This window comes from Protopterus annectens, chromosome 17.part0 (assembly GCF_019279795.1).
Source record: "Protopterus annectens isolate FY-2018-M chromosome 17.part0, PAN1.0, whole genome shotgun sequence".
NCBI lineage: Eukaryota > Metazoa > Chordata > Ceratodontiformes > Protopteridae > Protopterus > Protopterus annectens.
The window spans coordinates 503,914,172-503,941,394 of record NC_056751.1 but is presented as its reverse complement, the minus strand read 5'-3'; the positions used below and the strand labels follow the sequence as shown (position 1 = coordinate 503,941,394).

At 45.0% G+C, this 27,223-nt stretch overlaps 1 protein-coding gene across 2 annotated transcripts in view; it reads left to right on the top strand.

Moving 5' to 3' along the window:
* Nucleotides 1-27,223, top strand: part of FUZ (fuzzy planar cell polarity protein) — an 876,363-nt gene that overhangs the window by 421,963 nt on the left and 427,177 nt on the right. The window lies entirely within an intron of this gene.

The following is a 27,223-nucleotide window of genomic DNA, read 5'->3' as shown; positions in this document are numbered from 1 at the left end:
ATTTCAAAGCTGCTAAGAAAAAGAGTCATCCAAATAGTCCCGCCAGACCAGATAGGATCCGGGGTCTACTCAAGACTATTTTTGGTGCAAAAAAAAAAAAAACGGGGACTTGAGACCAATTTTGGATCTCAGTGTATTGAACAAGTTTGTAAAGGTACAGAAATTTCGGATGGTCACAGTACAGTCTATCCTTCCACCTTTGGAAAAAGATGATCGGATGTGCTTGATAGATCTTCAAGATGCGTACTACTACATAAAAGTGGACAGACCATCAAGAAGATTCCTTCGCTTCCGTGCGGGAGCCAGTCATTGCCAGTTCAGAGTCCTGCCGTTCGGACTCTCTACAGCCCCCAGAGTGTTCACAAAGTGCATGGCAGTCGCCACAGCTCACTTGTGACTGCAAGGATTCCAGGTGTTTCCATACCTAGATGACTGGCTCATCTCCGCCCCCACCAGACATCTATTGGAAGAAGTCCACCAAAAACAAGCAGCTGACAGGCAGGGAAACCAGCTAGGAACACCAACGCACAATAAGAACGCAAACCCTCCAAGTACGATGACCACGCTCTTAAATATGAGTTCTTCCAATGCTCGACAATACAAACAACGAGCTGGTCCTTCTCAGAAAATGGAGCCGATAGGATTCACTTTGACTGAAAAACTTTGAACTCATATTTAAGAGCGTGGTCATCGTACTTGGAGGGTTTGCGTTCTTATTGTGCGTTGGTGTTCCTAGCTGGTTTCCCTGCCTGTCAGCTGCTTGTTTTTGGTGGACTTGTTGGTGTTGCAGCCTTTCGTTTAATCTATTGGAAGAAGCCCTGGCATACTCTCTCCTCGTTGCAGAAAAGCTAGGCATAACCATAAGCTAGCAAAAATCCAATCTCACCCCATCTCAGTCCACAGAATTCATAGGGGTCATATTAAACACAAAGAATTGCAGAGCATCCATTCCAGAGCACAGAATTGTAAGGATAAAGCAGCAACTGATTCCAATCCATTCAAGGGAAAAATCCACAGCTTATTCTGTTCTCCAGTTGTTGGGTTCCATGGCAGCCTCCATTACTATTGTCCCCCTAGCCAGGTTTCACATGAGGCTTCTATAATGGCTACTGCGCACCCAATGGTATCCCTTTCAGTACCCTCTTTCAGCCAAGATTCGGTTAACTCACAGGTGCAAGCAGGATTTAAATTGGTGGATGGTGCACAATCCGTCACAATGGTCTCGCCCCTTCTACCCCCAACAGCCCAAGGCTGTCAGTGACAACGGATGCCTCCCTGATGGAGTGGGAGGGGGCTATTTCAGGGACAGACAGTCCAAGGTACTTGGTCTGAAATGGAGGCCCATCTGCATATAAATTTTCTAGAGCTGAGGGTGGTGCTTCTGGCATTGCAAGCATTCCATCCCCTGCTGCCATCTGGGACTATTGCGATACAATCAGACAACATGGTGGTGGTCTGGTACATCAACAAGCAAGGTGGAACCAAATCTTACCCACTCTGTTTAGAGGCCATGAGGATATGGCAATGGGCGATGGCTACCAACCGCTTTCTTCTAGCAATGCACATTCCCAGGAGTTCCAACATGATAGCAGACAGACTCAGCAGGTGTATTCTACAACCTCATGAGTGGTCCCTGAATCCTTTGATAGCGGCGGAGATTTTCAACCGCTGGGATCTTCCTTGCTGCGACATCTTTGCGTCCCCGACCAACTACAAATGCAGCAACTATTTCACCCCGATTCCCCCTCTGGGACAGTCACCCAGGGGGTGCTCTAGTCCACGATTGGCCCTCTGGTCTACTTTATGCATTTCAAAACAAACAAATAAAACTTCCAAATCCAAAAAACAATCGTGGCAGCCGTAGTTGAAAGCTATAATACTTTATTATGAAGCGCTTTTCATTCGAAGCCTATACTTGAACTTCTTCAGATGTTATTACAATCAAACTGATAACATTTAAATAGTAGTAAAACTGGATCAGCTGATACACTTATTTAAAGTGGCATACATTCTTTTCCATTTAAAATCTTTCATAATTAAAAAATCTTTCATTATTAAATAATCTTATGTTCTACCCTATAAATTAAAATATAATCAGACATTCCTCAATAATTAAGGTTTAAAATTTAAAATTGCTTTGTTAAAACAATCAAATAGCAGCGAAGAAAACAGAAAGTAACAAAGACTGACCTTATAATCCAAGCAGCTTACATATCTATATTAGCTTTTATCTCTCACTTAAAGTGAGTTTCTATACGTGTGCAAATATATGCCTCCTTGCATAAACATTACAAAAATATTGCTTACATAATATATGCAGGATATATGTAGATATGTATTGAAATAGGCATATACATTATTATCTACATAAGCCATTCAATACTTTATGCATTTCCACCTCTCCCCCTCATTCCCTAGTTTCTGAAGAAAGCCCCATCTAATTTTCATGATGGTGGTCCAGGACTCTTCTCTTATGTCACACAAATTATGCAAGACTTTCATAAAAGGCATGAATCATCTAAATATTTGTCATGGAAAACCTTGTTTTTGGTCTCCATTACTTCTGCCAGACGTATCTCTGAACATCAAGCCTTATGCATCAAGAGACTATATTTAATTTTTGATAGAGATAGAATGTCATTGAGAGCTAATCCTTCCTTTCTGCCAAAAGTGATCTCTGAAATGGCCATTAATCAAACAATTGAATTGCCAGTTTTCTTCCCCAATCATTCAAACAGATGAAAGTATTGCCTACATACCCTAGATATTCACAGGCAAATTTGCTTCTACTTGAACAGGACTAAGGCTTCTCGTAAATCAGACCAGTTATTTTTGGCCTATTCTGGACCTAGATTAGGATGTGCTGTTGCTAAGGTCACATTGGCTAAATTGTTAAAAGACTGCGTAACCTTAATTGATAGAAAACGTAATATCCCATTAACTACTACCATAAAGGCTCATTCTACAAGGTCGGTGGCAACTTCTGCTGCCTTCCATGCCAGAGCCTCTTTACGTGGCATTTGTGCAGCTGCAACTTGGGCTAGTCCTCATACTTTCATCAATCATTACAGGTTGGATTTGGCCTCCAGGGGAAGAGCATCTTTTGGTTCTATGGTGCTCAGGAATGTCCTTCCATAAGAGCCTGCCAGGAATAAAGGTAGCTGGGGACTCTGACCCACACGTAAGGAATGAGCAAGGATTAACAATATCAGATAAAGAAGTTATGTCTTACCATAACGTTCCATCTGTATTGTTGCTCCTTGTTCAGTCATTACGTCCCTCCCTCCTTCCCCCTCCTGGTGCCTTTAGTGGATCTCGCCATTCGGTTCTGTTAGGTCATTTGACCAGAGGTAACCTCTACCTTCTTTTGACTTGCAAACTCAATCTGAGGTAACAGGGAGAGGGGAATTCTGTGTAAGAGTTTAGCTCGAGAGTTTTTAGCTGGTGCAAGCTTGGAAGATGGCCAGCTCGGTTCCGAGGTTGGAACCGACTACCCACATGTAATGACTGAACGAGGATCAACAATACAGATGGAACGTTATGGTAAGGCATACACTTACCTATAAGTTCAGCAACATAGAATGATTTTTCTTATCTTAGCTATGTGTTGGTGAAAGGCCAGATTGCTGTCTGAATTTGTTCCCACATGCCTTGGTACTGGTTTGACTGTTGGGGGTGTTTTACTGATGGAGTAATTAACCTGGGCTAACAGATTCCAAAAGGGCATTATGATGCATTTATTTGTATGAGTTCTAGGCCATGACTTTGGCACCAGTCATTTGTCTGCTATTTCTTAATTTACACTCATCTGCAAAGCTGGTGAGCCAGATGCCTTGATTGTTAGCCTTCTCTGAGAAGTAGATGCCAAACAGGAGCAGGCCCAGTACAGAACCCTGGGGTACACCCCTGGTGACCAGTCTCTTGGTGGAGATACTGTCACTGGTCCTGATTTTTCGGGTCCCGTCTGTGAGCCAGCTGGCAATTCATTGAGTTATGTAAGGATTTATGCCTATCTCCGAGAGCTTGTCAACAGTGCTTGAGCTGGGTATTGTACTGTTGGGGGAAGTACACTGGATGGGATTTTACTTGGTGGAACTGGGGGTGGGGAGAGTGGGAGGTGAAGTTTGAGCTGAATTTACCATTTTCATTTGGCATGGCATCCTGAAGTTGGTACCATATACCACCATTTCGGCACATTGCCTTGTATTACCTTTAAGGTTTTGGGCATAGCTGAAGAATGTATTGTGATTGCCCTTAGCCTGTGCACTATGTTGTGACGGCTTGGGGAATTGGGACATTCCCAGTCCAAGAAACGGACTCCTACATTGGTTGTGTATGCAGTCCCTGACTACATCACTGAAAACTGATGCTTGTTGGGGGCTTTTCCACATCCCTTCATGCTGCCTTGTTGCAACAGCTAGCTTCTTGTGTGTGTCCGCACTGTAGCAGAACAGGCTTCCTACATATATACAGCCAGCCAGGTTGTGTTTGTCATTCACTCTCTCCTCTTTCATCTGACTTCTTCACTGCTAAGACCTCTGCTCAAATATAAACCTTTGACTTAGATTCACAGAGCCAGTGTAAAGTAGTCAAGTATATACTACAAAGGAGACTAACCGATTAGAAACTGCCTGCAAACTGACATACACATACCTTATTAGATTAGCATGATAATTATCAATCAAATATTAGGCTTTCAAAGTGATAAGAGCAGGTTAGTATGCATGGTATCACCTGCCATCACGTTGCTGTACCCCAGTAAGGAATGAAAAGTACAGTTTTGTACCTACCATAAATGTAGATGTCCGAACTGGATAGCATCTGCAGTCAGAACAACTGGGTTGTCCTGTCGTCAGGCAGCCCTTCGGTCGGCCGGATTCCAAAGTCCGGGTCCGACTTCGGCTGATGTCGCACTTCACCCGACGTCATCTCTGCTGGTCTTCGGGTATAAAGGCATCAGCCGACGCCATTTTCCTCAGTGTTTCTTGCCCCAGATGCCAGTTGCCCTCTTGGAAGGCTAAATTTTGGGTAAAAATGCCAATGTTTCCAAAAGAATAGAAGGCAAACACAAAAAATAAGCATGTATGTACATATATACAAACAAATACACCATAAGAGACTCCCCCCCCACCAGCTAGCTATTAGGAGGGTAAATACCCTAGGAGTACCACAGAGGGGAAGGAGGGAGGGTAATCCTGACTGCAGATGCTATCCAGTTCGGACATCTACATTTATGGTAGGTACAAAACTGTACTATGTCCTTCATGGATGCATCTGCAGTCATAACAACTGGGTAGAATACCATAGCCAACTAGGGAGGAGGAAGAATAGATTATGGTGTGGTTAGGATCCCTTGCAGTACAGCAGTGGCAAACCCTGCTCGGGATCTGGAATACAGAGGTAAATTATAATGCTTGGCAAATGTATGCACGGAGGTCCAAGTAGCCGCCTCAATAATGTCCTTGGTTGCCACTCCTCGTAAGAAGGCTGTGGTAGTGGCTGTTGCTCTTGTAGAATGAGGCCGTATGTTCTGTGGAATTTGTTTTCCATGGAAGGAGTAACAGAATCGTATGCAATTTCCTATCCATTTGGAGATTGTCTGTTTGGAAATTGCTTTTCCTTCTCTTCCTGTTGCATAGGCTACAAAAAGCTGGTCAGTTTTTCTGTTACTTTTTGTTCTGTCCAGGTAGTAGCGTAGCTGTCTGTGTACATCCAAGGTATGCAGCATTCTTTCCCCTCTGTTTTGTGGGTTGGGGAAGAAGGTAGGTAGGTGGATTGCCTGGTTTAAGGACACTCTGGATACCACCTTAGGCATAAATGTAGGATTAGTCCTCATGGACACTCTATCTTGGTGGAAGATTAGGAAGGGTTGTACTGCCATTAGGGCCTGAAGTTCAGAAACCCTCCTTGCTGAGGTTATTGCCAGTAGGAAAGCAGTTTTCCATGATAGATGCTGTAGGTCTGCTGTTGCTGCTGGTTCAAAAGGTGCGAGTGTCAACTTTTCTAGCACAAAGTTCAAATCCCAAGCTGGCAGTGGTGGTTTCCTAGGAGGTTTTACATTCTTGATCCCTCTGAGGAACTGCCTGAGTAGAGGATGCGAGAAGACAGGTGGATCAAAGCTGTATTCTGCTGAAATAGCTGATGCATGTATCTTGATGGAGGAATAGGACAGGCCTGTATGTAGAAGCTCTGCCAAGTACTCCAGAATGTTAGCAATATCTATATTCGACACATCCTTTCCTCTTTCAGCACCCCAAATGACAAACCTTTTCCATTTCCCTGCATAGTTCCTTCTTGTTGAAGGTCTGCGGGCTTCAAGGATAATGTCTTTAACCCTTTGGGAGAGATCTGGAACAGTTGCTGCTATGTGATGTGCCATGCAGTCAGTTGCAACGTTTTTAGGTTTGGATGCATGATGCTGTAGTTGTTCTGAGTTAACATCAAAGGCATCAGGGGTATTGACCACATTTTGTCCCGAGACATGCTCCTCAGCAATGGGTACCAGTGTTCTCTTGGCCAGTTCGGAGCTATCAGGATTATCCTTGGACGTTCCTCCTTGATTTTTAGTAATACCTTGTGTATCAAGGGAAGAGGTGGGAATGCATATGCTGTCAGGCCTTTCCAGCTGAAGGAGAGCGAATCCACTTTCGATGCAAGTGGATGGAATGTCCTTGTGCAGAATTTTTTGAGCTGGTGATTGAGAGGGGAAGCGAATAGATCTATCTGTGGCATTCCCCATTTCTTTGCGATGGTCTTGAAGATGTCCGGGTGTAGCATCCATTCGTGAGCATCCGAGGTGGTTCTGCTTAACATGTCTGCTAGAGTGTTCTCCTTTCCCGGTACAAACATTGCCTGTAACTGGATGTTGTAGCTGAGTGCCAGGTTCCAAAGGTCCAAAGTCATTCTGCATAGGGGGTATGAATGAGTGCCTCCCTGTTTGTTGATGTACCACATGACTGTGGTGTTGTCTGTCCTTATCATCAAATGGCCTTCTTTGAGAAATGGTCTGAATTTTTGGATTGCCAGTTTTACTGCCAGCATTTCTTTTAGGTTGATGTGCAGGTGAAGCTGGTCCTGCGTCCACAATCCTTGCACACATTTGTCCAGCATGTGAGCCCCCCATCCTAGTTCTGAGGCGTCTGTTGTGATGGTTTGGCTTGCTTGATAGTTGTGAAAGGGTAAGCCTGGGTTTGACTGGCATGCTTGAGCCCACCATAGGAACTCCTGTTTTAGGCATGGAATTAGTGGAATTTCTGCTTCTAGGCTGTGCCTGTGTTGGGACCATAAATTCTTGAGGTACCACTGTAGTTTTCTCATATGCAGTCTGGCATGTGGAACCAAGATTATGCATGATGCCATGAAGCCCAAGGCCTGCAGAACTTTTCTTGCTGTTAGCTTGCTCTGGTTTGTTAGTGCCAAGAAGTAAAGAGGGAGATCTTTTTGTTTTTCTGCAGTTAGGAATGCCATTTGTTTTACTGTGTCCAATTCCGCGCCCAAGAATGTCCTTGTTTGGGATGGAATCAGCCTTGACTTTTGTAAATTGACTGTGTATCCCAGTGCTTGTAGCAAGTAAATGACCCTTTGTAAATCTGTTGTCAGCTTGCTTTTGTTGTCCCCTTGTAGCAGGCAGTCGTCCAGGTATGGATAAATTTGGATTCCCTGTAGTCTGCAGTGGGCGATTACTGATGCCAGGCATTTTGTGAATACTCTGAGCGCAGTAGATAAGCCAAAGGGCAATGCTGAGAATTGATAGTGCTCTGATCCTGCAAGAAATCTGAGGTATCTTCTGCAAATTGGTCGAATGGGGACGTGCAGGTATGCCTCCTTGAGATCTAGAGTTACCAGCCAACACTCCTTGCCCAGCATGGGAAGAAGTTGCTGTAGGGTCAGCATTTTGAATTTTGGGACAATGATGTATGTGTTTAAGGTGGACAGGTCGAGAATAGGTCTCCAACTTTTTTTCTTTCTTGGAACTAGGAATAGTCTGGAGTAGAATCCTTTGCCTTGTTCTGTTATTGGTACTCTTTCCACAGCTCTCATCTTTGTTAATTGCATTATCTGCTGTAGAGCTTCTGTTTTTTGATTTGGAGGCAGGTTTGGCATTCCTCTTTTGACTGGTAAAGTGTGGAAGTGGAACCAGTAACCTTGGTCTATGGTTTGCAAAATCCACTTGTCTTTTGTGATATAGTGCCAGTTCTTCGAAAATAAGGTTAATTTCCCGCCTAATGGTGCTGCTATTTGTTCCCTGGTAGGCGGAGTTAGAATCAAGTCACTGTGATTGCCCTGTTGTAGTGGTAGTGGCTGTGCCTGTGCCTCTGTTATTACCTTGCCACTGTCGTCCTCTGTAGGCACCCCCTCTGGACTGATTTCTGCCTCTGGAACGTCTATTCCTGCCCCTTTGGGATCTTGTGGAGTCAGGAAAGGACCAATTTTTGGCAGGCCAGTTCCTGCTAAACCTTGGGGGCTGAACCTGCAAGAAATCTTTAACCGTTTGTACAGATTTTGCCTTTTCTTCCATTTTCTTCATTACCTGCTGGGCAGGTGTACCAAACAAACTGGTCTTATCCATAGGAGCATCTAATAACTTAGCTTTAACATGATCCGGTAAGACTTGTTCCTTCAGCCATGCATGTCTTCTTATCACTGTGCCAGTCATGGCTGATCTAAATGAAGCCTCCAGTGCATCATAGCCACATTTTAAGGAATGGTTACTAACCTGTTGTATGTTATTTACCATTTCTAATAGATATTTCTTATCTATAGAGTCATCAGAGGATAGCTTTTTAGTTAACTGATCAAGCATAAACTCTTGATAGTGTATCATGTGAAACTGACAGTTTAAAGCTCTAGCTGAGAGAGTAGCAGAGGTGTAAACCTTTTTGCCCCATCTGTCTAAAGACCTGGCTTCCCTTTCAGAAGGAATAGGGTTTTTTGCTGTGGTCGAGGCTACTGCCTTAGGGCCCTGGGATATAGTTTCGGGGTCTGCAAGTGGGGCCTTGTATAGGTGATGATGAGTGTCTGGCACCCTGTAAAATCTATCTGGTTTGGCAGGTGCTGGAGGTAAGGAATCTGGTGCAGTGCAAACATCATTAAATGCATCGTCCACAACAGAGAGGACAGGAGGTATAGCTAAGGGCCTGTGTTGTGGTAGGTGCAGAAAAGTCCTAAGTCTTTTTCTGGAGTCTGAGAAATCCTGTTCCTGCCATTGGAATTGTTCTCTCATGGCATGTAAGGTTTCCCCAAAGGAGAATTCTTCTGGTGGAGAAGCAGCTGGAATGGATTCTTCAGCATCTGAGTCCTCATAATTGGAGAAAGGAGCCTCTGGCTGGTCTGTAATATCTGAGTCATCCGCAGAATCATCAGATGACACAGGCTCGAGGGGCTCTGCTCTAGGTCTCTTTTCTGGGGGCTGAGAGGCCCTGTCTGGGTGAGATTGAGATCCCCTAATTAAGGATATTAAATCTTCTGCCAGAGTAAGCATTTGTGAACTAGAAGTGGGCCTGGTTGAGGGGGGTTTAACAGGCACTGATTTAGTAGATTTGGCTGCTTTAGCCCTGGCAAAGGCCTTAATAGACATGGCTGCAGGAGGCCTAGCAGCACCACGTGCTGGGGTAGAGACATCCAAAGGGATGGTGTCTGATAAGTCACTAGTAACCACTGTAGTAGGTAAAATTTCTGAGGCCGATTCAAGTAAAGTAGCCGGAACCTCAGTAGTAGTCATTGATTCGGCTGAACTCTGATCAGTTTTCTCGGTTTCGCCCGAAACCGAGACACTCGCGGTTTGCTTAACCATGGTTTCGGCCGAAACCGTGGACCGCGAGTGTCGGTCTTTTTCTTTGCGTTTAACAATTTGGGTAGTCGGAGGATCCGACGGCATAATGTACGCAAAATCAGAGCCAAAAAACTGTTCAGCAAACTCCGACCGACGCCTAAGCGTTCGTCGGTTGAAAGAAGCACAGGCCGAACAGGCTGCTACGTCGTGGTCTGGGCCTAAACAAGGCAAACAGTAAGAGTGGAAATCTTTATGAGGTATTTGTTTCCCACAAGTTAAACAGTTATTGACTTTTTCTGACATCGGCTGAGGCAAGAAAGAGTCCCCAACGGGGTACTTAGCTTTTAGAAGTCTTCGAAGGAGTATTCGGTAGTAGTAATCTCTGGATCTGACCGACCGGCACTTGCGAACAGCTTCTGCTTCGGGCACCACGCGGCAAGAAAGACTGAGGAAAATGGCGTCGGCTTATGCCTTTATACCCGAAGACCAGCAGAGATGACGTCGGGTGAAGTGCGACATCAGCCGAAGCCGGACCCGGACTTTGGAATCCGGCCGACCGAAGGGCTGCCTGACGACAGGACAACCCAGTTGTTATGACTGCAGATGCATCCATGAAGGACATCCTGGATATGCCACTGACTGACATTTACCTTTTTTGCAAAGTACACTGTGGGAATGAATTTATTTCAAATTTGTGGGTGACTGTATAATGTAGACCAAATCATGTCAATAACTGCATTTGAATTAATACTTTGTTATACAGTATGTTACTTACTAAAGCTGAGTAGTTATACTCTTGTTGCCATTTATTAGTCCATCTGCTAATCAAAGACAGGAATAATTGATTGGCCTGTATAAAAGACACAACAGTTTGAAAATTAATAGCTGAATCTACTGCTCTCTGCAGCTTCAACTGATTAAGGGCCACTGTAAAATTAAATTGTCATTTTTCATTTAATTCTTTAGACAAAATTCACAATTCCTATAAGTTGACATTATCTGCATTTTGACTAACATTTAATAATTAGACCCACATTTACTGAAATTTAAAATAATTATACCAAATGTTTCACAGGGTCTAATGGTATGATTGAATGAAAAAACACTATCCAGCACAATGGTATGGTGTAAAGAATTTCACAGTAAGACAGTTTTCAATAGATTTAGTATAATCATGGTTTCACCATTATTGGCTGTGTGTTACAATTTATTTATTTCTTGTAGCGTCAGTTAAAACAAAAACTGTCTAGTAACAAAGGGGGTATGAAAAGAGGTAACAATGTCCTCATTGAGGCAGTGGCTAGAGGATTGTTCCATGTGTCTGAGAGATTTCCATATAAATGGTTTACCTGAAAGAGATTTAATTTCAGCACAAAAGGTAACTGTGCAGAAGTTGTGAGTGGAGGAGTGAAGGGAGTTTTTCACTGTCTACAGAATTTTGGCTCAGATTAGAAGTCAGAGTCGCACTAGAAAAGATGGAGGTGAGTTTAGTTATTTTTTTAATACTTAGTTTTAATAATGCTTTCTTTGTATACTTTTTGTGTTTTGTGGCAGTCCAGCTTGCAATTTAGGCTTTGTGAGTTTTGGGAAAAGAGTCCTCTGAGTTTAGGTCTCGAAGCACGTGTTACTGATAATGATCATGTTTTACAGTATTGCACCAGTACTGAATTTTTTTTGGGGGGGGTGGCTGGGGTACATTTGAAAATAAATCATCTGTGCAGAAGATGATGCCTTCAGAACATCTCAGTGGAAATGTTTATATCAAATACATGCTGAATATTACAGTAAGAGTATGTTTTTTTGTTCTGACAGATTGCTATTCTGTAATGAATTACTGATTTCTGCTCATGTATTATGTAGATGTTGAGCACGAAATAAGTAGGACTCATGTTTTGTACAATTATTTACTGCTATGGAATGCTTACATTTTATAATGCTTTGTATTCTTAGTATCATTTATAACAGTATGAATATGTTCATCAATTATCTCTTAAGGTGCACAATATTCATGCAGCTTCTGCCTCAACTGGGCTGGAGGCATGTTTGGGGCAGGATTTGCTACTGCACATCCTGCAAGGTACTACACTGATAGAATGCAGAGAATTTGACGCTGCCCATTCAGTTGTCTTTGTTTATATTGAAGGTGGCAAGGATGCTACTCTACTTGACATGCAGTGCAAATGTGCTCTTGAGGTGCACCCCGAAATTTTAGAATCCCTTTTTATACAGCCTAGGTGAGCATTTGCGTATCTAGCTAGCTATAATAAATTTACATATTCAAGATTGATACTCACAGTACCAATATTTTTCTTCTCCACTCCTCAGGCATCCTTTCATTTTCCAAGATTTTGTTAAACAATCCGGTTAAAAATTCTATTGCCATCTCTCCTAAACACCTCCATACTTCCACAGGTATGCCACTTAGACCAACAGCCTTTACAATTCTTCATCATGTTCATAGCTGTCCTTACTTCCTCCTTGCTAATCCGTTGCACTTCCAGATTCACCATCCCCACATCATCCAACCTTCTCTCTCTTATTCTGCTCATTCATCAGCCTCTCAAAAGTATTCTTTCCATCTGCTGAACATAATCTCCTCACTTGTGAGTATGTTTCCCACATTATGCTTTATCACCCTAACCTGCTGCACATCTTTCTCAGCTTGGTCCTTCTGTCTAGCCAATTGGTTCAGGTCATGTTCTCCCTCCTTAATGTTCAACCTTTCATGCAACTCACCATACACCTTATCCTTGGCCACCTATCACTTCACCATATGCCTCATCTCCTTGTACTCTTGTCTTCTTTCTACAGCTCTCTTGACAATACCAATTCTTCATCAACCTATTCCTGTGTATACTCTCCTGTACTTCCGCATTCCATCACCAGGTCTCTTTGTCCTACTTTCTCCATCCATGTGTCACACCAAGCACCTTTCTTGCTGTAGTTGCCCAGCAATCTGGTAGCTCTTCACTGCCACCGAGTGTCTGTCTTAACTCTTCCCTAAACTCTACCTCACAATCATCCTTTTTCACACTCCACCATTTGATCCTTGGCACTGCCCTCACTCTCCTCCTCTTCTTCTTTATTGCCAACGTCATCCTGCAGACCGCCATCCTATGCTGCCTAACTACGCTTTCCCCTATCACCACTTTACAGTCTCCAATCACCTTCGGACTGGCCCTCCTGCATAGGATATAATCCACCTGTGTGCATCTTCCTCCAGTCTTGTATGTTACCCTGTACTCCTCCCTATTCATACAATATGTATTCACTTGGCATGACTAATTTATACCTAGTTTTAGAGCCCTTTTAGTGATGGCTTCAGGGGCTAGACCTGTCCTGCATTTATGACTGACCATTCATGCATACAAGTTATGTTTGAAGGGGGTCAGGGAGCTACTTTGCTTTATATCCAAAGGAAGTCTGTTCATAGGTAGGTACTAGGCTATCGGCCCAAGGGCCTAAGTAAGCCTAGCCAACAGGGTTCCCTAGCTTAACGACACCAAGAAAGTTATTTTCCTGTGCCACTGTCGAGCAGAGCCACAGAAGTGATCCCTGGGGTGTATTTCCTATTTCCCATCCACATCAAGATTTTGTTGAAGAGTGCTAATGAGGAACTTTGCTTGACTTAGACGGGTAGCTTGTTCCAGAGTACGGGAAGTCTCTGGGACAGTAATCTATCCCTCCAGCAAGTCCTGTTTATTGTGGTGACAAGGTTTAGGTCCCCAGAGTGTGTAGCTCAGAGGGATTGGGATTTTTTTTAGTTGTAGCATGTCCAACAGCTCTGGGTTTGACATAGCTTTATATGTTAGGCAGAGATCACCTCGGAGTAGGCGAAATGCTATGGAGTAAAGTTGGAGTTCTTTAAGACGGTCAGTGTAGGGCATCTGTTTGAAGCCAGTAATCCTCTGTGAGGTACTTCTGTGGCCTTTCCAGTTGCTGCAGATGTCTTGTGAGGTACATTCCAAACGGGGCATTGTACTCTATAATTGGTCTAATGAGTGTCTAGTAGAGGGGAACAATGACCTCTTTTTTTCCTGGATGAAAAGCCTTTTGTGATGAGGTGTGTCATGTAGAAGGACTTCCTGACTACTGTGGTGATGTGATTATCAAAGGAGAGGCTACTGTCCACCTGGGTCCCAAGGTCTCTTATCACACATTCGGTGTTTAGTAGACTGCTGCCTATGTGGTAATTCATGGGTACAGAGTTTTTACCAAAGGGGATGACAATTCAGTTTTTGGCATTGAGCTTGAGGCCATGGCTCCGACACCAGGCATGTGTCTCAGTGAGGCTCTTCTGTAGGATGTCCACATCATTTGGGTATTCGACTATGGCTCCTAGTTTGCAGTCATCTGCGAACTTTGTTAGCCAGAGGCCTTCTGTGTTAGCCTGTACTGCAGAGAAGTAGATACCAAACAGTAGAGGTTGCAGGACTGAACCGTGCGGTACTCCACTTGTCACTGGTTTGAAGTCTGATTTGGAGTCTGAAACTTTTACATTGTGGGTTCTGTCAGTGAGCCAGTTGGCAACCCATTTTTGTGACGTAGGGATTTATACCTAGTTTAGTGAGTTTAGCTATAATTCTAGAATGGGGGGTGGTGTCGAAAGCCTTGGCAAAGTCAACATAGGCTGTGTGAACCACCTCACCCTCATCTACGGCTTTGACTGCCTCAAAGAAGTTGATCAGGTTCAGGAGGCATTATCTGCCTTTCACAAACCCGAACTGGGTTGGGTCCATAGTTTGGAGGTTACAAATGTCTTTGAGTTCCATGATGATATGTTCCATGGCCTTGCAGACCAGGCTCATCAGGCTAATAGGGCGATAGTTCCTGGGATCAAGTGGTGGCTCCCCCTTTGTGGATTGGGATAACTGTTGCTGTGCGCCATTCAGTAGGCACAAAGCCTGATGTGAGGCTATGATTGAACATGTTGCTTAGGTTAAGGGGGATTCTCTGGGATATATAGCTATATTGCCAGAAGGTCCTATTCATGTTTTGGTAGAAGATGAGTTGTCTTGAAAAGGTGTTTAGGATGTGCAGAAGGTGACAGTGGGCTGAATCCTTTGAGGCTATGCAGGTTAGGCAGAGATTACCTCTCCAGAGTCTATGGAAAAACAAAAAAGTACAAAGTGCTTTGACAAAGTGTCAAGAAAGACATGCACTTGATTATTATAATGGGAAAACAATGCAGTTGCTCAAGCTGGTCATGTGATTTTACAAGAACATACCAAATGGGACATTATACTCTATTAATCACCCCCTGGTGATTAGGTAAAAGGATTTCTTAACATTAGTGGCTGTATTACGATCAAAGGATACGTAATTGTCAGTGAAAGTGCCCAGGTCCCTACTGGCTGAGTCAGTTTTGGCTAAAGACATAGTGTTGGTGCTGCATCTCTTGGCCTGTAGTTTTAGGCTGTGCTGCAGGAACGTACATGCTAGTCCCTATTGAAAAATCTGAAAGTCAGATGGTGAAGTAGTGACAGCTCCAGACTTGGTCAGCAACAAATTTTTGAGTCAGCCGTAACATTGCAGAGGTAAATACAAAGACAGGTGGTCCTGGAATTGATCACTGGGGGTGCCACAAGTAAATACTCCTTCCGAAGAGACCATGTCTCCCAAATAATAGAGTTGGCTATGCCCATTAGTCACATTGCTATCTAGCAGGTAATGTATGAGTTTACAATTACAGTAGTAACCTTGAAGTGCCCTTCTAAAACAGCTATGTGCACTACATACATAGTTTCACTAAAAGACCTGCATTATCAGATATGTAACATATACAGAATTTAGAAATATTCAAGAATGCCTTGAATTGCAAGTCTGTCAGTAACGCATGTAGAGTATTTTCAAACCACATGAATATAAACATAGATTGTGTTACATACATACATAGAAAAATAGCTACTATAACTTGTCAAAATATAGGGTCATCGATGGCATGAAATTTTGGTTGCAGCACTTAATTTTACTGCCGTAGTAAAAATATATCCCTGTATTTACCTACTGTAATATACTAGGAATGGTACTGAAAAGTATATGGTTGGGTGCAGTGGTTTGTGTTGTCACCTCACAGCAAGAGGTTCTCCGGTTCGATTTTCGACTGGAGCACCTTCTGTGCGGAGTCTGCATGTCCTCCCTGTGACCGACTGAACTTTGAAAAGACATGCAGGTATGTGCGTGAGTGTGTGTCTGCTTTCGCTGAAGGTTGGGCACCGGGCTGGCAACTCAACACTGTAAAAATCCACTGCCAATCGTAAGCGGACCGGTGATCCACTGTGGTGACCCCTAACCGGGAAAAGCCGAAAGACTTTGGTACTGAAAAGTATATGGGAAATGTATAGACTGCATTTGCTTCAACTTTCAAGTGCTAATCAGTGTAAACTAACTGTACTTCAGTCAAACATTCAGGAAAGATGTGAAATTTCAAAACATTTTAACCACAGTGAATGATAGGAAAAAAGGGAGAAAAGAAATGCAGTAGGATGGAATCGCCGTTGGACAAATAGTTGTGGTGAGATTTCTGAAGGACAACATACAGCATCAGCAAATGAGAAGATAATTTTAGAATAGTCATTAGATTCAGTTCCAAAGCTGCGTGACATTTTTACAGAAAAGATTTAAAATATTTTATTCTTTTAGAATATTAGAACATTTGCTACTCAACAAGATTCTTTGCAAGACACACCTTTCCAAAGTAATGCTGTGCTGCAAAATGAGGGAAAATTTGTATGATTATAAAAGTGCACCTACATGAATACACACACAAACAAGCAACACTAATAAGAGGCCATATGAAAAATAATTGTCAGCAGAGGGGAAAAGATTTGAAGCAACAAGCATGAAACAAAAATACTATTATCTAGGCTTGAATAATTTGACACAGTTTTGCAAAAACAAGTACACAGTAAAGTAGATATTTCATTGCTTAAACACTCTCCAGGCCTGTGTGACACAAGATAATATCTCTAGCTGAGTAAAATCCAGTCATTCAGCAAATGTAATTGCTCGTGAATGGGGGAAGGAAAATACAAAAGGACAAATGTCAGCTGTAAGCTCGTAGCACTTCCTAGAACAACCCCCACTGAGAGTTTGTGTAATCTGACCTGCACTACGCTAAAAAGGCTAATTGAAAACCCTGCCTCTAGGTGAACGTATGACTTACACAGTACTAAAATGTAAACAAACTCCTTTAGCAAAAATCTGAGATAATGCCCCTTTAAGTGTGGCTCATTGCAAACTTGTATGTACCAGATAGTAGTAGTCACTACTAATTTTATTCAGTTTGTACCCATGACTGACGTCCTGGGAGCAGACATCCTGATGGGTTTTGTTTTCTTCTAAAGAAAAATCTTCCCCGTGATACACTGTGAGTCCACTGATGTTCTTCGTGTTTCACTGTTGCAGTCATTACATTTGGGTAATCCTGCTGGCAGGTTGCCCTCAGCCAGCCTGAATTCCAAAGTTTTGGGTCCTGCGTCGGCTGCTGTCGCCCCCTCCCTGATGTCAGGTCGTCAGGGGTATAAAAGAAGTAGCCAACGCCATTTTCTTCAGTCTTTTTTGCTGCGCAGTGCCCGAAGCAGAAGCAGTTCGCAAGTGCTGGTCGGCCAACTCCTGAGATTTTCGTGTTTGAGTTTCAGAGCCGAAGTCTTCAATAAAGCTAAGTACCCCATTGGTGAAACTTTTTTCTTGCTTCAGACCAATGTCAGAAAAAGTTAATAATTTTATTTCTTGTGGTAAGCAAATACCTCATAAGAATTTTCATTCTTACTGTATTCCTTGCCTAGGCCCTGATCACAACGTTACTGGTTGTCAGTTTTGTACTAGATTTAACCAACGCATCATTAAGTGTCGGTATGATTTTGCTTTAAACTTTTTTGGATGCCAGTTTAATTACCCTGAAATGTCGTTGGATAGCCATCCGACGATCGGAGTTTACAAAAAGCGCAAAGAAAGGGATAGGGAAAAACAACCGAGGCCCAAAACAGACGACGAAGCTTCTCCTAAGCCGGTTCTCAGTGAGGCGCTTTCGCAGCCCCTGACGCCCGCTACTTTAGAGTCACAGGCCGCTACTGACTCCCACGTGGAGTCAGCCATGCTGCTTGGATATTCAAGGTATTGGAGCCTCGGACGCTAATCCCTCAGATGGGTCTGGAGCCGCTGAGCAGGTACTGGCTTCTGAGGGTGTATTCAGACCTAAACATCTTTACATCAAAGCAACTTCAGCTTCAAAGACAAAGGCTAAAGCACCTTCTAAAGCAAAGAAACAAACTCAAGTACCACGTGGGACAGGCCTCTATGCCCAAAAAAACAAATGCTCAAGATGGCCAAAGACTTGATTACCTTGATCAGGGGTTCCCATCCCCCTCCTGATAAGAGGCCTAGGCAAGACACTGACTATGAATCTTCAGATCAGATTTCTGTTTCTTCTGATTCCTCTTCTGATCAGGAATATTCTCTTCCCCCCATGAGGATTCTGATGCTGAAGAATCTATTCCTTCAGCATCTCCTCCTGAGGACTATTCCTTTGGGGAAACCTTGCATACCATGAGGGAGCATTTCCTCTGGGAGAGCCAAGATTTTTCAGAATCTAAAAAGAGGCTCAGGGATTTTCTTTTACTACCTCAGCATAGGCCTCTAGCCATTTCACCTGTGTTAGACATTGTAGATGATGTGATGTTATGTGATCCTATCTCGCCTACATTCTGACTGATGGGTTCGGAGCCGATCCCTCGGCTCCGACTCGGCACGCTTATGCTATAGAGCGAGGCCTCTAATTGGCTGAGCTATCTTTATCCCAGGATGCACCACCGCTAATCCCCCAGATCTCGTTTGCCGCTTACAGAGCTTGAACGTGGTCTCAACATTGGCTGGGCTAAGTACTATATATTAGGCTTTTTTCCTGTCAGTATTTGATTCATTTAAAACCCAAAAGCTGTTTTAACGGCTATTCTTTGTGTACGAGTGTTTTTTTCTAAGATTTGGTAAAATGTGGTGTTTTTTTCCTGTCAGAGAAGGTTCCGTTTAAGTTAGAGGGGCCTTCCCCTGTGGTTACTACTTCTTGGCATTGTGTGTGGGTCAAGTACCCGTTTAAGTTAGAGGGTCTTGGCCCTCCTCTTTTTCCTTTTTTCTTTCTCAATCTTGTGTAAAAAAAAAAAAAAAAAAAAAAAAAATTCTTTAGTTTAAATTATTTACACTAAGTTAGTGGCGTACATAATTGTGTTCTTGTCTGTCAAACCCTTTAGTGTTTACTGTAGTTATCTGTTTTTTGTAGCCTGAATATGTCTAAAGAACATAAACCCTCCGGGTTTAAAAAGTGCACGAGGTGTGGCTTCAAAATGTCCATAACGGACGACCACTCCTCGTGCGTCTATTGTCTTGTTGCTAAACATCTGCAGGAATCGTGCAGTGTATGCCATGCGTTTTCCTCCAGAGTCCTCCAGGAGAGGAAAAACAAATTAATCCTCAAAGGATTAATCAAGCCTTCCTTCGAGGAGGCTTTATCTTCCTCTCCGTCTCCTTCTAAAAAGAGGAAAGCGCCGGCTCCGACCAGTCAGTCGGAACCGACTGCTAAGAAAACTAAGCAGACTTCTCCATCGGCTCCACGGACTTCGGAGCCGAGGTCGGAACGGTCTGCCTCGATGCCTCCAGCCTCGACCCCTCTGGTTTCGGAGCCGAGGTCTGGAGCATCGAGAGGCGGGTCACCCTCATCGGCTCCACTGATATTGGAGCCGATAAGGGTCATCGGCTCAGACTCTTCCCCCTCGGAGCCGAAGTCCTTATCGGCACCGAGGGAAATTTCCTTGAAGGTTTCCTCGGAGCCGTGTCATTTCAGAGCCGGTCCCCGAGCCCTTCGGAGCCGATGCAGAAATCGGTTCGGGCCCGATCGGTATCCTCGAGATCATCCAAGATGTCTGATTCGGACATCGACAGGGTGCTCCTTCGACTCTTCCAGTCTCCGGTGTTCCAAAAGATGGTTTTGGCTCCAGCCCATTTGGCTTCGGAGCCGATGGTCCACCCCCCTACTGTATTTCCTCCTCCAACAGCTTCGGCACCGTTGGAGCAGGTGCTGGTGGAACCAGTGGAGGTGTTAGGGTCGGGCCCGACCCTTGCTCCTACTCCGGCTCTTGGGTCGGAGTTCAGTGCATGGACTTCTTCCTTCGGCCCTGGGGGGGGAGGCTTCGGGATTGATGCTTTCGGTCCCAAGTCTCCCTCTTGGTGCGTCGGCGGGAGTACCGTCCACTGTCGTGGCCACGGAGGGGGGACCCTCCCAGGATTCTGGTGGTCCCGCCTTCAGGGCTATGAGGAGTGCTTTAGCCAAATCTTCCTTGGCTACCTCCACAGTTTCCCCAGCTCCTTCCCTACATTTGGAGACTGGGTCGTTGGCAGTCCCCCTGTCCGTAGACAGCGGAGCCCCTGGGCCTCAGGTTACCCCCCGCTGGGGTTTCTCCCCCTCCTGGAAGTCCTTCTGAAGCCTCTTCGGAGGAACCTCCCAGGAAGAAAACGTGCAAGAGGAAGCACGTTGACTCCCCTGACGAGTCTTTGACATCTGACACTGATCTCGATGATGCAGAGGGGTCCCCCAAGTCGTCCTCGGATGATGTCTCCTTTGCAGACATCCTAGAAGCCCTAAAACAACGGGGCGGCTGGCAGTCCAAACCTCCCTCTGCTGATGAGTCGGTGTTCCTGAAGGCCTTCGGGGCTCAGCCCTCCGCCTCCTGGGTGTCTCCGCCCTTCGACGAGCTCTTGGATTTGATCTGTCGAAGGGCGTGGGAACACCCAGACTCTGTGGAACCGGTGGCCGCTCGTCCAAACAAATTTCTCTCGGCGCCCCCGGATAGAGAGTTCCTCACAAAAGGTGTGGCTGTAGATGCTATGGTGGTGGCATCTGCTACCCAGCAAGACGTAGCAGAGGCTTCTACGTCCGTCCATCCTCCTAATAAGGAGTCTAGGAGCATGGATCGGTACGGTAAGCGCACCCTTAGTTCAGCGGCCTTTACACTGAGGTCTTTGAACTACCTGACGCACTTTACGAGATTTCAGAGGGATCTGATTAAGGAGCTATCCGATACCCTCTTGGGTAACCTGCCTGAGGAGCTGGCCCAGACTGTTGGATCTCAGCTGGCCACAATGTCGTCCATTTCGAACTCGTCCATGAGGCTCATTTCGTATGCGGCCGAAGGGGCGAGTAGAGCGGCAGGTACAGGCATCGCTCTATGGAGACAAGCCTGGCTCCACCTGTGTCATTTCGCGGAGGCCTTTAAGTCTTCATTTGCCGACGCCCCCTTTGATGGGTCCTCCCTGTTTGGACCCAAGGTAAAAGACACACTTACCCGCTGTGAACAGGAGGGTAAGACTCTGACTGCCGTAGGGGCACGATTTTCCACTCCCTTTTGGCCTTATCCCAAGGCTAAAAGAGGAGGGAAGATGTGGTTCCGTAGATCTCAGAAGTCTTACCCCTCTCAGCAGGAAGGTTCCCCCTCCAGAGGCAGAGGAGGGGGAAATTCATCCGGAAGACGCCGTCCCAGAGGCAGCAGAGGCCCTCGCAACACTGGAGACCGCGAGTCCTTTCGTGGCTCTTCAGCTTTTCATAGTCCCTGAGGGATTGCCCGACTGTGCTGCTCCGGAGCCAGTCGAGGGTCGTCGAAGCACCTGAAGGCCTGGGAAGGGATCACTCAGGACCGATGGGTGCTTCGAATTATCGCCGGAGGTTACTCCATCCCATTCTCTTGCCCCCCCCCCCCCTCAGTCCAAAAAAATCCCGGACCCGCCACCCAGTCAACGGGATACAGCAGCCTCAGAAATTTCAAAGCTGCTGCAAAAAGGAGTCATCCAACCGGTCCCTGCAGACCAGATCGGATTAGGGACTTACTCAAGATTCTTTTTGGTGCCAAAAAAGACCGGGGACTTGAGGCCCATTTTGGACCTAAGCAACCTAAACCATTCAGTCAAGAAGTCCAAGTTCCGAATGGTCACTCTACAAACCATTCTCCCATTGTTGGAGAAAGGTGTTTGGATGTGCTCCATAGACCTCAAGGACGCCAGATATCATATCAGAATACATCAAACGTCCAGGAGACACTTGCGCTTCAGCCTAGGAGGCAGTCATTTTCAGTTCCGTGCGCTGCCCTTTGGTCTCATCACAGCCCCCAGGGTGTTCACCAAATGCTTGGCAGTAGTGACTGCTCACCTGAGAAGTCTAGGATTCCAGGTGTTTCCGTACCTAGACGACTGGCTCCTAACTGCCACCTCCAAGCATCTACTTCTACGGAGCCTGCAAGCCACAATATCACTGGGCAACCTTGGAATCACCTTCAATTGGCCAAAGTCTGTGTTGCGGCCATCTCAAAGAATAAGATTCATAAGGGTAGAGATAGATTCAAACCAGATGCGGGTCTATCTACCTGCAGACAGAATTCAAACCATTCAAAATCAGGTTCGAGCCTTACTCCCCAGGTCCAAAGCCCCAGCCAGAATGGTCCTACAGCTATTGGGATCCATGTCTGCCACAGTTCTGCTAGTTCCCTTGGCAAGGTTACACATGAGAATCCTCCAGTGGCTTCTTTCAACTCAGTGGTCCTTTCAGGAACTCCCTCTCAATCATCTCATATGGATCACAGAGTCTTGCAAACAGGACCTTCGCTGGTGGCTAGTGTCCTCCAATTTGGATCAGGGACGACCCTTTGTTCTTCCTCCTCCGGCGGCCACTTTAACCACAAACGCCTCCCAGACGGGGTGGGGGGGGGCATTCCCTGGGCAGGTCAGTCCAAGGCAAATGGCACCCGGAAGAGACCCCTCTCCACATCAACATCCTAGAAATGAGGGCAGTACTCCTGTCCCTTTAAGCCCTTCACGATTATCTCCCTCAGGGCGTAATTGCTGTTCACTCAGACAACATGTCAGTTGTCTGGTACCTGAACAAACAGGGAGGGACCAGATCCTATCCTCTTTGCAGAGAAGCGATGAGAGTTTGGGAATGGGCAGTCTCGACCAAACGCTTCCTAGTGGCTACTCACATACCGGGCAAGTCCAATGTCATAGCCGACAGGTTGAGCAGAACCATCCTCTCTCCTCACGAATGGTCTCTGAATATGACAGTTACAAGGCAGATTTTCAGCGAATGGGAAGTTCCGTGTTGCGACCTCTTAGCGACTCCTCTGAATGCGAAGTGCAAAGAATTTTTCTCCCTAACCCCGGCTCCAGGGAAGAGCCCCATGGACGCATTAGTCCATCCTTGGCCCACCGGCCTGCTTTATGCCTTCCCTCCAGTTCCTCTCCTCCCTAGGGTGATTCAAAAGGCATCTCTCTTAGGGAGCAAGATGATCTTAATTGCTCCTTACTGGCCTCGTCAAGTGTGGTTTCCCTATCTTCGGAAACATGCTCTGGAAGGTCCATGGTTCCTGGACCAGGTCCCAGACCTACTGATTCATCAGTCGGGACTACTACACCAGTCCCTACACACCTTAAAATTGACGGCCTGGCTCCTCCTCTTCCGACGATAGTCAGGAGACATGCACTGGATCCAGATGTTGTGCACATATTATCTTCAGCCCACAAGTCTGCTACGAAGAAACTGTATTCTAGCAAATGGAAAAAGTTTGCTATTTGGGCTCAACTCCAGGGCCTGGACCCCATTTCTACTCCCGTGGCAGAAGTACTCAAATTCCTGACCTCTCTTTTCAATCAAGGCTCTTCAGTTTCTACCATCAAAGTACAACTGGCAGCGATTTCTAATTTTCATGAATCCATAGACCCACCTTTAATGAGCAACAGATTGTGTAAGACCTTCTTGAAAGGTGCTGCTCTATTAAGACCTCCGATTTCTCATCCTGCACCTCCATGGGATCTCGATATAGTGTTGCGTGCCTTGACTTCTTTCCCCTTTGAACCGGCAGCTACCTGTGATCTAAAGTTTCTATCATGGAAGACAGCCTTTCTAGTGGCGATTACTTCAGCCAGAAGGGTTTCAGAACTTCAAGCTTTGTCAGTGAAAATCCCGTACTTGGTTTTTCATACAGACAGGGTGTCCCTCAGACCAAATCCTTCTTTTGTTCCTAAAGTTTGTTCTACTTTATACTTGCAACAATCGTTAGAGATTCCAGTTTTTTTCCCAAAATACTCCAATAAAGCGGAGTTTATTTTCCACACACTAGATGTCCACAGACAGTTACGTTTTTATTTAGATAGGACCAAACAATCAAGGAAAACAGATCAGTTGTTTGTATCCTTTGCAGAAAACAAATTGGGCAACGCTGTCACAAAGGTCACTATTGCCAAATGGATCAGGGACTGTATTACTCAAGCTTATATTTATTCTAACAAACAGCTTACCACCTCTGTCAAGGCTCATTCTACAAGGGCTATGGCTACTTCGGTAGCATTTCATTCTAAACTTGCTATTGGTGACATTTGTGCTGCGGCTACATGGTCTTCCCCGCACACCTTCATTTCTCACTACAAATTAGATGTGGCATCTAGAGGATGAGCTGCATTTGGTTCCACAGTGCTCAGGAGTGTTTTCCAATGAGCCACCCGGGATTTAGGTGCTAGGGACGCTGTCCCATCAGTCAGAATGTAGGCGAGATAGGATCACATAACCTCTTTTAGTTATGTACTCACCATAACTTCAGATGTTTGGGATCCATCTCGCCTACATTCCTAATAACCCACCCTCCTTCCCCCTTCCTTGGAGATCAGAGGATATCAGACGGTCCGAATCCTGTTGTTTCATCTTGAAACATCTAACAATGTTATATAAACAAGCTGTGCATGTGTGCATGAATGCGGACAAACAAGATCTGGGGGATTAGCGGTGGTGCATCCTGGGATAAAGATAGCTCAGCCAATTAGAGGCCTCGCTCTATAGCATAAGTGTGCCGAGTCGGAGCCGAGGGATCGGCTCCGAACCCATCAGTCAGAATGTAGGCGAGATGGATCCCAAACATCTGAAGTTATGGTGAGTACATAACTAAAAGTTTTCAGAGTCTAGTCTGACTCGTGACTCCTTACCCCCAGCCCCTGTTAAGCCTGACAGATATTACAGGGTTCCTGACTCACACAAATTTCTTTTTAAAAACCCTGCTGCTGACCCAGAAACTATTTCCCAGGGTCCAAAGGGAGTTAAGGCTTCCATGGCAAAAAAAAACAACCCCCTCAGACAGAGATTCAAAGGCACTGGATAGATGGGGAAAAAAGGTTTACACATCTGCAACTTAAACTGTCAATTTCATATGCTTAAGTATCAGCAACATGTCATGGGATTGCTTAAACAGAAAATGTTATTAAATACTGAATGTACAGAAAACAAGGAAATGCAGGATTTATTGTATGCAGCAGAACAAGTTGGAAAGCATACTTTGCAATGTGGTTTTGATTCTTTGGAGGCCTCCTGCAGGGCCGCAGCTACGGGTTCTGTAATTAGGAAGCATGCTTGGCTAAAGGAACAAAATCTGCCTGATCATGTTAGTTAAATTACTAGATGCACCTTTACAGTATGATACTTTGTTTGGTGTTAAGGCAGAAGAGGTGTTAAAGAAAATGGAGGACAAAGCTAAATCAGTGCAAACTGTCAAAGATTTTTTACAGGTACAGCCACCTAGGTTTAGTAGACACTGGCCTACAAAAAATTGGTCCTTTCCCATGTCAGACACCCTAGGGGGCAGAACCCAGGCACAAGGTTCTTACAGACCCAAGCAATGGGGTGCTTCTACCTCCAAAGCTGGAGATGATAGAAAACAGCCTGAATGACTTCCCCCTGCCTGCACCAAGCACTTATCTTCTGGCAGCTCCCTTAGGGGGAAAATTAGCACTTTTTGCTCAAAATTGGCACATCATAACCCAGGACAAGTGGGTTCTAAACATAGTGTCACAAGCCTACAAGTTCCATTTCCATACACTGCCAAAGGCAAACGGTTGGCCAGATCTGCCAAAAAAATCAACGGGCAGAGGCACAAAAATAAGTCTCATCCCTCATGGACATGGGGGCCATTCAACAAGTACCAGAGCTAGATCAGGGACAAGGTTTTTATTCAAGACTGTTCTTGGAACCCAGGAAGGACAAGGCCTGGCGGCCGATACTGGACCTATCTACTCTGAACACTTTCCTAGATATTTTAAAATTAAAAATGTTGACCTTGCAACAGCTTCTGCCCATGCTGGGCAAGAATGCTTAGCCTGTGACTTTTTGACCTAAAAGAGGCATACCTGCATGTTCCAATCAGACAACCATGCAGACGATACCTCAGATTCAAGGCAGGTTCAATGCATTACCAATTCTCTGCACTGCCCTTTGGCTTATCTACTGCGCCCAGGGTCTTTACAAAGTGTCTGGCACCAGTAATTGCATTCTGCAAAGAGGAATACAAATATACCCTTACTTGGACGACTGTCTCATTCAAGCAGAGAACAAGAACATTCTTATTCAACATCTGGCATTCATGAAAAGACTCCTAACATGCCTAACACAGTCAACAAAAAGAAATCAAAACTAGTACCCTCACAAGAGATTACATTCCTGGGTGCAAACTTGAATACAACTGCCCAGATGGCTTATCTCACGCCAGACAAACAAAGGCAACTGACTACCTATTTCAAAATGTTGGCAACAAAGTCCCAGTTATCTGCAAGAAAAAATCTGCAGGCTTTGGGTTTCATGGCATTCTGCATCCTACTAATTCCATATGCAAGACTGCATATGAGGAAACTTCAATGGTACCTAAAAAGTGTTTGGACTCAACATTCACACAGCCTGAAAGCAGTTATTATTCTCATCCCCTGCCTGCAACAGGAGTTTCGATGGTGGGCAAAGGCTTGTCACCAGAAGAAGGGACAACCATTCACATTACCTCCAGCCAGGCAGACACTAACAACAGATGCATCAGACTATGCCTGGGGAGCCCACATGGCAGGAAGAGGCATTCAGGGCACATGGTCCTCAAACCAAATGCATCTACATATCAATCAAAAAGAGATGTTAGCTGTGCAAAATGCCCTGACAGCCTTCAAGGACCAACTTCATCTGGGACAACTACTGATAAAGACGGATAACACCATGGTCATGTGGTGTATAAACAAGCAGGGGGCACACGTTCTTACCCCCTTTGCAGATTAGCCATGACCTTGTGGGACACAGCTTTGACTTACCAAGTACATCTGCAGGCACAATTCCTGCCAGGAAAGGAAAATACTCTGGCAGACAAACTAAGCAGAAACCTCATGGATCCCCACGAGTGGAAACTGGATCCACAAGTCTTTAGCATGATAACAAGGAAATGCGGCTGTCCAGACATAGATCTATTTGCCTCCCCTCTCAATTACCAACTAAAAGGATTCTGCTCAAGGACTTATCACAGACAAGCATGGAAAGTGGACGCCCTATCAGTATATTCCTTTCCTCCACTGCCTCTATTTATTTATTTATTTATTTGCAGTTGGTTTACCAGGATAGTCCAT